This window comes from Fistularia commersonii, chromosome 13 (assembly GCF_037954325.1).
Source record: "Fistularia commersonii isolate RoL2024-O1a breed Wild chromosome 13, RoL_Fcom_v1.0, whole genome shotgun sequence".
In the NCBI taxonomy this organism is placed as follows: Eukaryota; Metazoa; Chordata; class Actinopteri; order Syngnathiformes; family Fistulariidae; genus Fistularia; species Fistularia commersonii.
Window position 1 is genome coordinate 15861275 of NC_141296.1, and position 13023 is coordinate 15874297.

The 13023-nt window shown below is 46.7% G+C and overlaps 1 protein-coding gene across 2 annotated transcripts in view; it reads left to right on the plus strand.

Moving 5' to 3' along the window:
* Nucleotides 1-13023, plus strand: part of LOC147227989 (GDNF family receptor alpha-4-like) — a 39408-nt gene that overhangs the window by 3944 nt on the left and 22441 nt on the right. The gene's annotated exons all lie outside the window — the stretch shown is intronic.

Genomic DNA, 13023 nt, shown 5'->3' on the forward strand with positions numbered 1-13023 from the left:
GCCTTATACTTAGATCTCCAGCCATGAGGAGTGATTAGATGGCGAGGAAGCAGCACATTAAACTTTCTCTGATGGCGGGTGGAAGAAGCTCCTTTAGAAGAGGGAAGGCAGGCTCCCTGGGTCGGAGGAGAGGAGGAGAGGGAATGGGGGAGAGTGATGAAGAGGATTAGGAGGCTGTGAGGTAAAAGAAGGGAGGAAATCCACCTTCCCTCCGTTACGTTTAATGAACATTGAGCAACTTTGCCGGGATTGGTCCACCTGGTCCTGTGTGTGTGTGTGTGTGTGTGTGTGTGTGTGTGTGTGTCATAGTATTCTACTCAAAGGGAATGGAAAGTCCAAGGGGGTAGTTGGAGGTCTTCTGTGTGTTTTGTTGATAACTGGGGTTTGGAACTCAAACGCGAGGGCGGCAGATGGTGTGTTGGCTTCTGCCTCTTCGGCTGTATGTGTGTGTGTGTGTGTTTCTTTGCATGTGTGTGTCCTCACCGAACCTCGGTGTCGGCTGTTATCGGAGGGCTCCCATCGGTCCGAGTCTGCTGATCCCAGGTCAGCCTGGCCTGACCTGGGATCAGCTGCTGCCATGGTGACAGATGTGTCTGAGCTTCTCCACCAATGCCATTTTGTTTTAGGGTGAAACCACTGATTTCTCTTCTCTCGTGTATTTCGAAGCTCAAGGTCCTCTTCTCTGTCCTTTTTTTTCTCTCCCCTCCTCTCTTTTCTCCTCCCCTCCAGAGGACGTCATGACCGAGAGTTGTTTGCCACCAAATCCAATGGAAACATTATTAACTCGTTTCTTCTTTTCATAAAATCGACGTTCGTTTTTTTAAAGCGAGCTATTTAGGCCAAAGCTGCCATCAGATGACAAATACAAGAATGAATAGGGATTTAAAGCACTAGATTTAAAGCTCAAGACTCCGTGCAAATGATGACGGGACCTGTGTGACGGTGAACACACACATTGTCCACTTACTTTTCCCGCCACAGAACGAACGTCCCATCGTTCGCCCTGACGATCCGCGAAGCCACAATGCTGATTGACTGCGTCTCAAGGCTTTGTCTGTTAGACGTTGGATTTTACAATTAAAAACAAGCTTTTCATTAATGCTGTCACCTTGAACATTGAATATGTTTCATCCCTGAATGCAGCTTTGCTTCAGCAGACATTATATGAACTGAAATCAGAAGGTGTTTGCGATCTGAGTGGCATCACGGCAGAACGGCCCGGCCTCAGGATCTCCCGTCAAGTTTTATTTCAAGAATCTGTTGTGGGAGAGAAAAGAAAGAAAGCTGCTGCACAGCAGATGATGCTGTTGAACCAGGAGAGAAGGCTCTGTTGTAGTTTCTGGGCCCTGCACTCCTTGTAGGGGAGCAGAGGATCCCGCCGTCCACACGGAAACCACGCTGGCCATTTTATCTCCATTCTAGGACAGGACGCACAACCAGACATTTATTTCAATTTTTGTTCAGAGTTCCCTGACAGCAGTTACGAATCTCCTGTGATGGCACCCGATCGCTGCCTCGCAGCGCGTCTGCCATCCAGACCTGCAGCTTGAAACGTCAGTCCATTTCTAGACGCAAACTGCGGATGCAAGGTCATTTGAGTTTGTTTTATGTGCAGCATTTATTCAGTCGCTGTATTTCTTTCTGTGTGACGCACCGCACCCAGTCAATATCGCCGTCTTTGGGGCGCAAACTGGTTTCCCAAAAAGTATCGTCAGAATAATGTGCAAAATGATGCGGACAGCTATTATAATTGAAGCATCACTTTGGCTTTGAACGTCATTTATTCTGTAGTTTTGGCACTTATTTTGAGTAAACCATCGTAGCGCTCCTCCAGCCTGTGGTCCGCGGCCTTTTATGTGCAACCTTGCATTATTTCGTCATAATAGGGAAAAATAAAACCACGAGCAACGGCTTTGAAGAGCAACAGCGAAGGAAACCGAGGCAGAAAGTCATCGCAGGAGATCCTTTGCGAAATGTGAAGGAGAATGGAAGGCATTCATCAGACCTTTTCAGATGTAATCCATTATTGTGCTCTTTGATCATAATTACACCAATTATTCCTCCTTTATTACCTCGGTTTTCATAAACAAGGAAGTGGGGGAAATGAGAAAGTAGCGACTTCGCGGTTTAATCTCTGAGTGTCTGTGAAATGTGATTAGAAATGTGCAGGTGACACACTGAGTTCTCTATGAATTATTCTGGTTAATTTGGGGAGAGGAGTGCACCGGCTGAGGGCAGGAAGCAGCCGAGGGAGGAAACAAAGCTCAGCACATATTGGTCATTTTCTGCTCCATGTTCTCCCGTCTCACGTTTTCGTTTAATTATTAGACTTTGACCCTGGGCTGCCTCTGCGGAGCTCTGGGTTTTTTTTCTTTACCAAAATGAGGGAGTTAAAAGGTCACACAGACTGCAGTTATTGACGGCTAAATCAGACTTTTTCAAAGAAAACACCGGATGGAGTACATGGCCCAAAGGCAGAGTTAATTGGCGCGAGTCGGGACTCGACACGTACGGTTTTATTCCAGAGCTGTCACTGTTAGCAGCCGAGATACAATTAACCGCAATCTGCGCTGGTCAAGTGCGGAAATGTGATCGTGACCGTTTGGATCGCCGTGTGCTCCTTTTCAGCAAGAATCTAAAGACAGAGCCAGGATGTGGGGATCCTCAAACACAGTGCAGCAGTGAGGCGGCTGAGTGACAAGGCAGCCGCCGAATCTGCTTTGTTGTCTCGGTTTTGTCACAGGAGGTACTGGAACTCCTAAATGGCAACATTAATAATTTCCCACCTGTGGCACCGATTCTGGCTCAGCAGACGACCGAACAGGTGGTTTGATGCCTGACTATTGATTGAAGCCGTTTGACAAAGGACTCTTAGCCCGGGTTTATCGTCTGTTTATGTGGTCGGAAGGTGTTTGGAAGATATTTGATTCATGGGTGGAATCGCGGCAGCAGCAGACAAAGGCCATTTTGTACCACTAAAGATTCAAAATGTTTGTGATATGTACAGTGTGGAGAGGTGTTTCCCCGTACCATGAAATTCTCACTTTGCTGTCCTCAGTGCATTTGGATTTGAATTGACAATAAACAGATATTTTAAACAATATTATAAATGTGAACAGTGTTGGCAGTGCAAGTAAAACAGTGAGTGCAGCTCGGTGTGCAAGTAAAACAGTGAGTGCAGCTCGGTGTGCAACTGTCAGTGTGCAGGTGCAACGGTGAGTGCATTTTAAATGGCAGATCCCGCCTCCGTGGGATCTCCGCAACTGTATCCTTGTATCGCCCCTTTTGGAGATACTTGAGACCAGAACATTGCGACCTGCGGTCACGGGCAGGGTGCAAGTAATTCTAAGGACCGAAGACATCCGACAAGATTTCATTTTGATTTAACCTTCTGACGCTCAAGGCCGCCTTTGTTTATGTATTTTCTGTGTTTGCGATCCGCAGCAAAACAGCAGGTGTAGAATCCAAGTGTCTCCAACAAAGAAAAAAATATTTCTATGAAGACAATGGGTTGCACTGAGACATTTGTTGGATTGTGTTTGCCTTCCTCTCCCCACGCTTTGGTCCGCGGTCATAGAGTTCTTCCAGGATGTAGTCTTCAGAGGCTTGCTTCTAGGCATCATTGTAACACGAATGACTAATTTCGTATCAAACCGCAGAGGTTGGCAAAGTTGAATCCGTTCAAGGGGATTGGATTGCTTTTTATTTCTTTCCAACCTCTTTGGGATCCTGTGTTGGCTTGGGATCACTACATCCACTGCTATGGCTGTCTTCTGCTGCTAGTCCACCGACCATCTACGTGCTGCCACTGCTGCCTTTTGTCTGCAGGACCTTAATATGTCGTAGCCATCCTGAACATCTGTTATGTTGCCTTCAGACGGTTCAACCCCTTCAGTGGAGAACATCCTCTGCACACTGTCCAAATGACTTTCTATTGCCATCACGACAAAAGCTGATGAGGTGAATGGAGTCACTCTTGGTGATGATCTGGCTAAGGGGGGTTTAAGCTAAGAACAGCAAGTATTAGAGAGCATCTCCTTTGTATGTACCAACAGCCGATGTCTGCGATGGCTTTGAGTTGCCTTCCAGATCCCAGTCGAGCTCTTGACAGTGACTCAAATTGTCCTGTTGATATAAAACAGCTCCAAGAGCTCCAGTATCCATGTTTTGAGTCGTAGGCATTCTTGTAATCAATAATATAGGCAGCGTACAGGTTAATACTTCTGGGCATGCAGACCTAGATAGTTGACCCTTGGACAGTACCTGGGGTTTGGCTCCTCTGGTATTGTTGCCAGTACCTTTCTTCATCCATTCATTATCTACCACTTATCCTGCACCTAAGGTTGCAGGGATGCTGGAGCGTATCCCAGCTGTCACTGGGCGAGAGTCAGGGTACCCCCAGGGCTGAGAACATGCAAACTCCATGCAGAAAGGCACCCTGTGGGAATTGAGCCAGGGTTCTTCTAGCTGGGAGGCGAAATGCTCACTTTTCAATTCCTTTCTGTGCTATGCTATTGTATTGATCTTTACGCCTACTCATATTAGCTGCTATGATCCTTTACAGGAGCGTCCATGTTGTACTTTGGCAGGTTGTAGGCCGGTAGATGGACGATGCAGGGCCCTTCTTGGTCCTTCAAGATGAGGACTGTATGGCCAAGGGTCAGCTACTCTTCAGCTGCTATTTTTTTTCCTTCGCCATAATAATTCACCACCTGGGCTGGCATGGCAAGTTATTCCTATTGGCCAATTGATGGCCATTAGAAATCTGTACAGCATATTCCCATGTACCCTTTCTGGCTGGGACACGGCACTTTAGGTGATAAGATAGCCATACGTCAATAGTGCTCAAAGTCTGACGTGATTTTTGTTTTAAATAAATAAACAAACAAACAAATGAAGCGAGTCACAGCTCTGCCAGAAAGGGTCAGCCACCAGCCATTGAGATACTGGATCCTGCGAAAGGACTTGCAGCTTCCCGACTAACAGAAGCCATTTTACACAATGTTTATAACTGACAAAACACGTTGCGATGGGAAAGGTGTGCCCTCCACACTGCTGTCAGAGCTCTATGCCAGCAAGAAATGTTCACCCTTGAGACCTTGTTTTCAGTGGGGTGTGGAGTTTGTGTTTGTTGAAAGGCTGCTCTCCTTTTGTTTGTCTGTTCACTCAACTGTAGTTGCCCTCATCTGTCATCCTAACCAAGCAGTTCTTATACTCTTTGTTCCAAACAACCCCCACATGATGTAATGCATGGCTTCCGTTTCTCATCACAGTGATGGGAAATTTTTCACCCAAAGAAACCTTGCAATGTTTTCCTCAGCACAAACAGCTCTGAGACCCTCCGACAAATACAAGCCAGAGACATTTGTATCCAAGGTAAACAATGCATGATTACAGCCGCTACATGGTGTAGTCTGTCCAAGTGCTAATAGCTATGACTGCGCTATCTTGGTCCTACTCCGGTGAATGTCACAGAATGTTAGGTCTATGTGGAGTTAGTGTTATTATTATCATTATTCGCATGGTAATACAGTTCGTAACAGCGTGATAATTCACCTCCTAATTCATCAGCGGTGATCGTGTGGTCTGTGCTCCTCCTCCTTTACCCTCCGGATTTAGTCAGTAGTAATATCGATCTGTTTCACGGTAGCCTGCGGACATTAGCGTTGTTCATGAAGGTCATTGGGAGATCGTTGTAGGTCAATCACATCTTTCTCGTTATTTAGCTTTTTTTATTCTGGAATTACCGATCTGCCTGCTTTGGCAAAGCACATGATTTGGAGAATGTGTGAGAAGAAACAGACGAGTGAGACAAACACTGATGACCTTCTGAATTTTTGTGGATTTTCGTTACATGTTAGCGGTCTAATTCAACAAGATTTGTCCCTTTTTATCGTTATTGTTTCTTTATTCACTTGCTTTTGAAAAGATAAGAAATGCCCACTCAGAAATGAGCAAAGTAATGTGTAATGAAAATTAGCCCTAAGATGTACTGGGATTGTTCTTTTATTTCGCTGGCGAGGCAGTTTGTTAAAGGTCATTGCTGAGCCCAAGAGCAAAAGTGGACACGACAACCTAACGCAATTGAACAGAATTTCCTGGAAAAATGTTAAGATTCAGAGACAATCTGTCCTTAAACTTTATCTCACATTTAAAAATAAGTTGGTTTTTTTTGTTTCATTGATGAAGTCTTGCAAGGTGAGGAATACATTCTGGATCGCTTAGTAAAAAATACAGTGTGGGACGTCATTTGGCCTTAAACACCTGTTTCTGCAAAATGTTTTGATGATTGTTTCCAACCACCAATGCAGCCAGCCTGCTGCTGGGGGTTTCTCTCATTTTTTTTTTTCTTTTTTTGGGGAGGTTGACGTGGCGTCACACAATATGATGTTTGTTTTGTAGGGATCTCAATGAGACTGGGTCAAAGTGAAAAGGCTGCTTTAATACTATTTGTAAGTTACATAAAGGGTGTTTCAGAGGTTGTTGCAGCAAAAGACACGCTATCCTTTATTCGAAAATCCAAAGCACCTGCTGGGAGGACGTTCTGTGGTTGCAAGAGCGAGTTTTGAGCAGTTCTGGTCAGCGTGAATCGATGTCTTCAGGATACTTGCACCATCAGCAGAGTCGGCGTGCAGCAGATGCTGAACGGCCTGCCTATTGTCTTCACTTTGAGAACTATCAACTCCAGTCCTAATGAAGAGGGCGTCTCACAGTTGTAGCAGAAAATAAACAAGCAAAAGTCTACTTTTTCCGTTTGCCGTTAACTGTTAAGGTGTTGTGGGAATTGTGCCTCCATTGAGACGTGCGCCAATGTTTACGTGGTGTCCCTTTCCACTGAGGCTGCATTGAACAAGAGTTCTCTGGGTCTCTGGAATTTGTTCTCTGATCCTCGATTTCCTCGTGCCAAAGGCCAAACGTGGAACCCTCGGCAAGATCTGGTGTCCCTGTTGGGACACCTCTTGAGGCATCGTCTCTGCGGACAGCGGACAGACAGGCAGGCAGGCAGTCGTTTCAGTGAGACTTTTTTCATCTTCTTTTTTGGTGCAATATGAAGTCCTGTCGTAAAGCATCTCAGCCAAGAAGGTAGTGAAGTGCATCAGTGGAGTTGGCTATGCTTCACGGTGGCTTTGTGCTCTCTATTAGCCAGTCAAATACAGGCAACACGCGTGCTAGGTCAAACACACATCAAATATTGCTTTGAGAGGAGGGAGGGAACCATGTCAACACTTCCATTTTCTATTTCAAGAGAGGAAGAGAGAGAGAGAGAGAGCCTTGTTCAAAATCGCATTATGTACATTTCTATTCAAAATGTTTGTATTTGCTGTGAAGCAACAGAATAAATAGTTACATAAGATGTTGTCTATTTGTAGCAAATAGGGTGAAAGAGAGGGGAGCTGGGTGCTTTATACATGACAAAAACTTTTCCTAAAAGCACAAAGAAAACAAACAAACAACACCCAGAAATTGAACCAAAACCGTAACAGCTCAGAAAAGAAAAACGAAAACCACAAAAACATCTGTGTTTAGAACATACAATAACAGTCAACGACTGCGGAGGTGAAGAAGCGCTTTTAAATGGATGTTTACTCGACATCGAGTCATCGGGGGAACATTAGCCCCTTCTGCAAATAAACAGCGTGGAAGTGTTTGCCCTCCTAAGTCGGTTCAACCTTTGGTTACATGTTTTCATTTCTACCCAAACTGGAGTGCTGCTCTTAGTGATTCATGCACATCATGTTTGTGTCTCTTCCTTTTTGATGCTCTTTGCGGCAGTTGGCCTGAATTTCCATGCAAATCTGTAGTAAATTGGTATCCGATACAAATGGGCGGGCAGGAGATTCCATCACAGAGCAGCACTCCACCTTTGGTAGAGAGGAAAACATGTGAATTCAGTTTTGACTGACTTCGTAAAAGCCAACACTTGAGACAAAGCACTTTCCTGCTTCTTTGCAGAGAGAGCAGACCTGGTGTCCATTTAACATTCATTGACAAGCGTTTCTAAACCTCCTCTATCAGCTGTCGGTTCCTCGATGTGATGTGATTTGACTGCATGCACAGAGCTGTTTTTGTGGTTTCACTTACTAAAGATGGGACTTCAGTGGATATATATTCAGTTTTTTTTTTCAGTACATTAATTAATTGAAAAATCTATTCACTCTTACCACTGTTGTTGAGTTTGTAATCATTCGTCGTTAATTGGTATTTAATTTTACATTTGGTTTCATGAAAACCACAAGCGTAGTCATTCTTAAGGCGCCACCGCTCAGGTAGGGAAGGTAAAACGCTGTGTCGTTTCACACGGCCTCGAACATCACCGCCCACATGATTCCCATGGTGCTTCACGCTGCTATACAATACATCCTGTGGAGGGCCGTTAAGAGATTCACGTCCAACTTCCAACTTCTCAGTTCCGTTCTGGACAGTAACAAAGATAGCAGCAGGGAATGTACGTTCTAAGGGAGAGGCGGCGCAGTAGATGGCGGCGGTCTTTGCCGCCATTAATTACATGCCAATATTTGAATGGAGAATTCTTCCCCCTGGTTCCACCGACGCCATGTTGGCTTCTTCCTCTCGCCACCTTTTCCTGGTCTCACCTGAGCATACCGCTCGACGCTGCCCCTCCTGGCCTCTGCCGGTACTTGTTGCATTTGGCTCCGAATCTTCGAGCGCCCGAGAATGAACAGGATTACACAGGAAGTGAAGCGGAGGACAGTCAGGAAACTCTGTCCGTACGAGGATTTTGCATTGAGCATTAATGAGCCTCAATCTGATTTGTTTGTCGTCATGGTAATATGCCTCAATGCCTCCGCAAAGCACATGTCTACCTGTCGTTTCTATAAAGAAAATTAAACACGGCCTGCTGACGGACGGAGTGCAATGTTATACCCAAGCTAACCAAACATGCAATTATGGCATTTGGCGCCAACGTGCAGTGCCTCTCAGAACACGTAGACATGGCCCTTATAAGTGAAAGCGAAAACCAAAGACACATCCGTCAGTCTGGTACACGACCTGTCCAAGACAGCGACTTCTCCAATACACTGTTGCATCTCGACTCGACTCGGCGCGGGTGGTTTTCCAGGACTTCACAGTAGCCCTACGATGCGGGAGGGTCGCAGGCTGACGTACACCGCCGACACTGAGCGTGCGCTCGAAGGAGGACACGGAGGTGAGAAGAGCGAGAGAAGGCTGCATGCGGCAAGGCACAGCAGCGCTCGGGCCACAATGTTATGTCTTTGCAGGGTTTTCTTAGACCGGCAGATTAGATGCTTGTGTCATCAGTGACCACCCTCTCTGTCAGTGGTCAGTAGTCTGTTGGCATGTTTCGTCACGCAGGATTTTGCTGAAGAAGACCTCCTTTCTCCTGCTGGTTCCAGGCATCACACATGCAAGCCCTTGTTAGAGCAAGACATTTGCCATTCTTATGGAACTGGGTGGCAGCCTAGTGCTTTTTCCAGGCAGCCAATCCCACCTGAAGGCTTGCAGCTGTCATCTTTCTCCAGAAGTACATGTCAGTCACATGTCAACTTTGTCTAAGGCCTTTGAAATGTTCTGGTGTTGGCAGGTTGTCATATTGAACCGATAGATAGTGTATTTTTGCACGAGCATTCAGCATCACTGCCGAGGCGTTGTATTCTGAGGTGACCCCCGTGGAGGTTGTGGTCCTTTGCCTCATCGTCAAGTGGGATGGGATTAAACGAAAACAAAAAAAGGTGTTTGGCAATTCAAACACAGACCGTGATCCTTCAGGCCCCCCCTTTGAAAGTCTAGAATAAGGTTTGCTCAAATCAAGTTCTCGAAAGAACCTCTTCATTTCTGGACCTTTTAAAGGTGTCATCAGACGGTGCACCAGCTGCTGTTCCCCCCTGATCTGTGGCTGCTTCAACCCCTGTTAATCTCAACCGTGCGACACGGTTGCAGGGACGTCTCCACATCGACCACCCATTCGTCCATGTCAATCCCGAGCTTCGTCCTTTCTATGAAGCCCGAGCCAAAAGCGGCTTCTTTTCACCTCCTCTGCCAGGGCTTTCAGAGCCTCCTCTGGCAGAGGAGCCAGGGATTCTGAGAGTTATGCAAGACTCGATCGCAGCGCCGACTGTTCCCAACCTGAATCTGGAAGGGCGTGCCGCAAGCCGGGGTTCTCCTCTGACCACAGGTGGTCCGCATGAGGTCGTGACGAGGAAGCTAAGCCTTGCTCAGAGCAACCTCCGCACGTCAGGTCATGTTCGGGGCCTGCTGAAGACGGCCCTCCAGGTTGGGCATCTGCATTCGTCATGTGGTCTCAGACCTGTGATCCTGTAGTATCCCTTCTTTTTTCAGAACTTCAAAGATCACAAGATCTTTCCCTCTGAGGCAATCTGGACCACCTTTTCACAGGTTCACACCTTTTCACCACCTTTTCAGATCAAGTAATAATTTCAAATTAAACCTTTAATTATTTTGTACCTATTCAATTTTTCCCCTGGAATAATGCTTATGGATGCTATGGTTGAGGTGAACGGATATTTTTGATAATTCATCCAGCTTTATTTCCCTCTCTCAGCCTCAAAACTGCGTGCAGCTGGTCACTTCTCAAGGTGACCCTGTTAGCTGGTGGTGTTGACACACAAAAACACCAGTAATCTGACTGGATTTGTGGATTTTTGTAGGAATTTCATTGCAGTCCAGTAGATTGAGCTGAACAGAGGTGGGAAGGAACCTTTCTCCATCAGGGATCTGCAGCAGACCTGATCTCCAACCGTGGTCTCTGTGCACCTCAAGGCGAAGATGTGATCCTTTGTCTCACATGAGAATTTATGGTTACCTTCATGGGGGGTTAGTACCGATACCCAAATACATACATGTATCCAAAGTTACATCTGTCTGCTCTGCAGGAGGAAAACCAACGTTTCTAGGCCATCTGTCCAGATTTCTGTGTGTGTGTATGTATGTGTATGTGTGTGTGTAAATGTCTGTGTATGTGTGCATGTCTGTGTGTGAGTGTGGGTGCAAATGTGTGTGTATGTCTGTGCGTGCATGTGTGTGTGTGTGTGTGTGTGTGTGTGTGTGTGTGTGTGTCCTGTTTGCAACAAGGTGAAAACACCGTGACCAGAGCAGGCAGATGCTAAGTAGCGTTCACGAGCTGATGTTGACAACACTGATGTTCTCCAAACAAGGCATCGCGACTGTCAAACCCTTTGGCTTTCAAAGATGATTGACGTTAAGCCCAGATCTGCCTCGCAGTTACTGTCTGCCATCTTTGGTGCCAGATCAGTGTTTGCTAACTGTACACACACACCAAGGTGCAAGGTGTCGGACACACCGAAACAGTACGAATACCATGGTGATGGAGATCATTGAAGTCATGTGGCGTTTTTAAACTGTAGCGTCGCCTCTCTTTGTATCACATGGATGCTCGCTTGATGAGCGCACCCAGGCTGTCTCTTGTTAGGAACACCGATCGTACAGTAATACAACCTTTAAAGCAGATAACAAGTTGCCCGGGAGGAGCCGTAATGCAGCCCATGGGTCTCGATTTAACTGACACCAGTGATGTGAACGCACACAATGAAGAAGTCCCAGATCTCGCCAGCATTAGGTTGTTCTTGCGGCCAATTGATTTAGGAGGTGCGGGTTCTTGCAGCCCCACCCTGCAGGCTGACGAGTGACAGCTAGAGCTACCGTGGGGGCTTAATGCTGACAAATGCTCTGCACCTTGAGCTTTTAGATGTATTTTCTGTTTGACTCGGCACTTCCTGAGGTTGAATCAGTTACCGAGGCCAGCGTCTTCTCCCCTGCCGCGGATATTACAGAGAATCGTCTCGCTGGCTCGCCGCTGCCTGGACAGTGAGCTCACCGCCTGGCTTAGGACGGATCGTTCGCTTCTGCCTGGTCTGTCGTCTCTCGCTGTTTGACACTGAAATGTGTCATATATTCATTTAAGGTGAATTGATCCGTCAGTGTCTCCGTTGTAATATCCTGTTTGTTTTTGGTCAAATACGCAGAGATAAAGGAGACGTTTTATTGTGATGTGCATCGTTGTAGTGCACTGCTTTTTGGGGCGTTCTTAGCGAATGTTAGCAGACTGGTAAAGACTGGTAAAGACTGCAAATGGCACGATGGCTGGGGGGGTGTAATACCGTATTTTCACGACTACAAGGCGCACATAAAAGTCTTAGATTTTCTTCAAAATGTGCGGCGTGCCCTATAGTGCAGCGCACCCTGTGCATGATGTTGTTGTAAGGCGGACGTAGTAGAGAACACCATGAGAACGTCAAAGGGGGAAGTGTGGGCGTGGATTGTATATAAAACCCGTGCCCTATAATCAGGTGTGCCTTATGTGTGTGTTAAATACAGTAATGGCACACATAACTGAGACTGCGCCTTTTAGTACGGTGCCCCATAGTGTTGTGAAAATACGGTATTAACTTATTGGCCTTTTCTCTCAGTGAACTGTTTACCCGTTGAAGATGAATGCGTGTGAGGGGATGCGTACTGTGTATTTGAAAGGGCATATATTTGCATTTGTCTGGGGAGGGGGCGGCACAGCGGTGCCATGGTTGGCACTTTGGCCTCACCTGGTTGGATTCCCACACGGGGGCCTTTCTCTGCGGAGTCTCCATGTTCTCCTCGTGTCTGTGCGGGGTTCCTCCTGGTTCTCCGGCCTCCTCGGGCAGACGGCTCAATGGGAAAATTGCCCAGATGCGCGAATGAGCGAGTGAATGGTAGTCTGTCTGTCTCTGTGGCCCTGCCATTCACAGGGGACCAGTCCGAGGGGGCCCCGCCTCCGGCCGCCGGCCTCCGGCGTACCCGACTCCCTGAGTAGGAAATGCGGCAGGCAATGGATGGATGGGTGTCTGTGGAGATCTCGGTCATCCAGGTCCTCCTTGATTTTCTCCCCTTGAAGACGTTTCAACTCTCATCCGGGAGGCTTCTTCAGTTCAGATGGACTGTGGGTATTTCAGAACATAAGTGAGAGGTGAAAGGTCTTCAAGGTGAGATGTCTTCAAGGGAAGAAAATCAACTCCAGTTGGTATGAGAAGA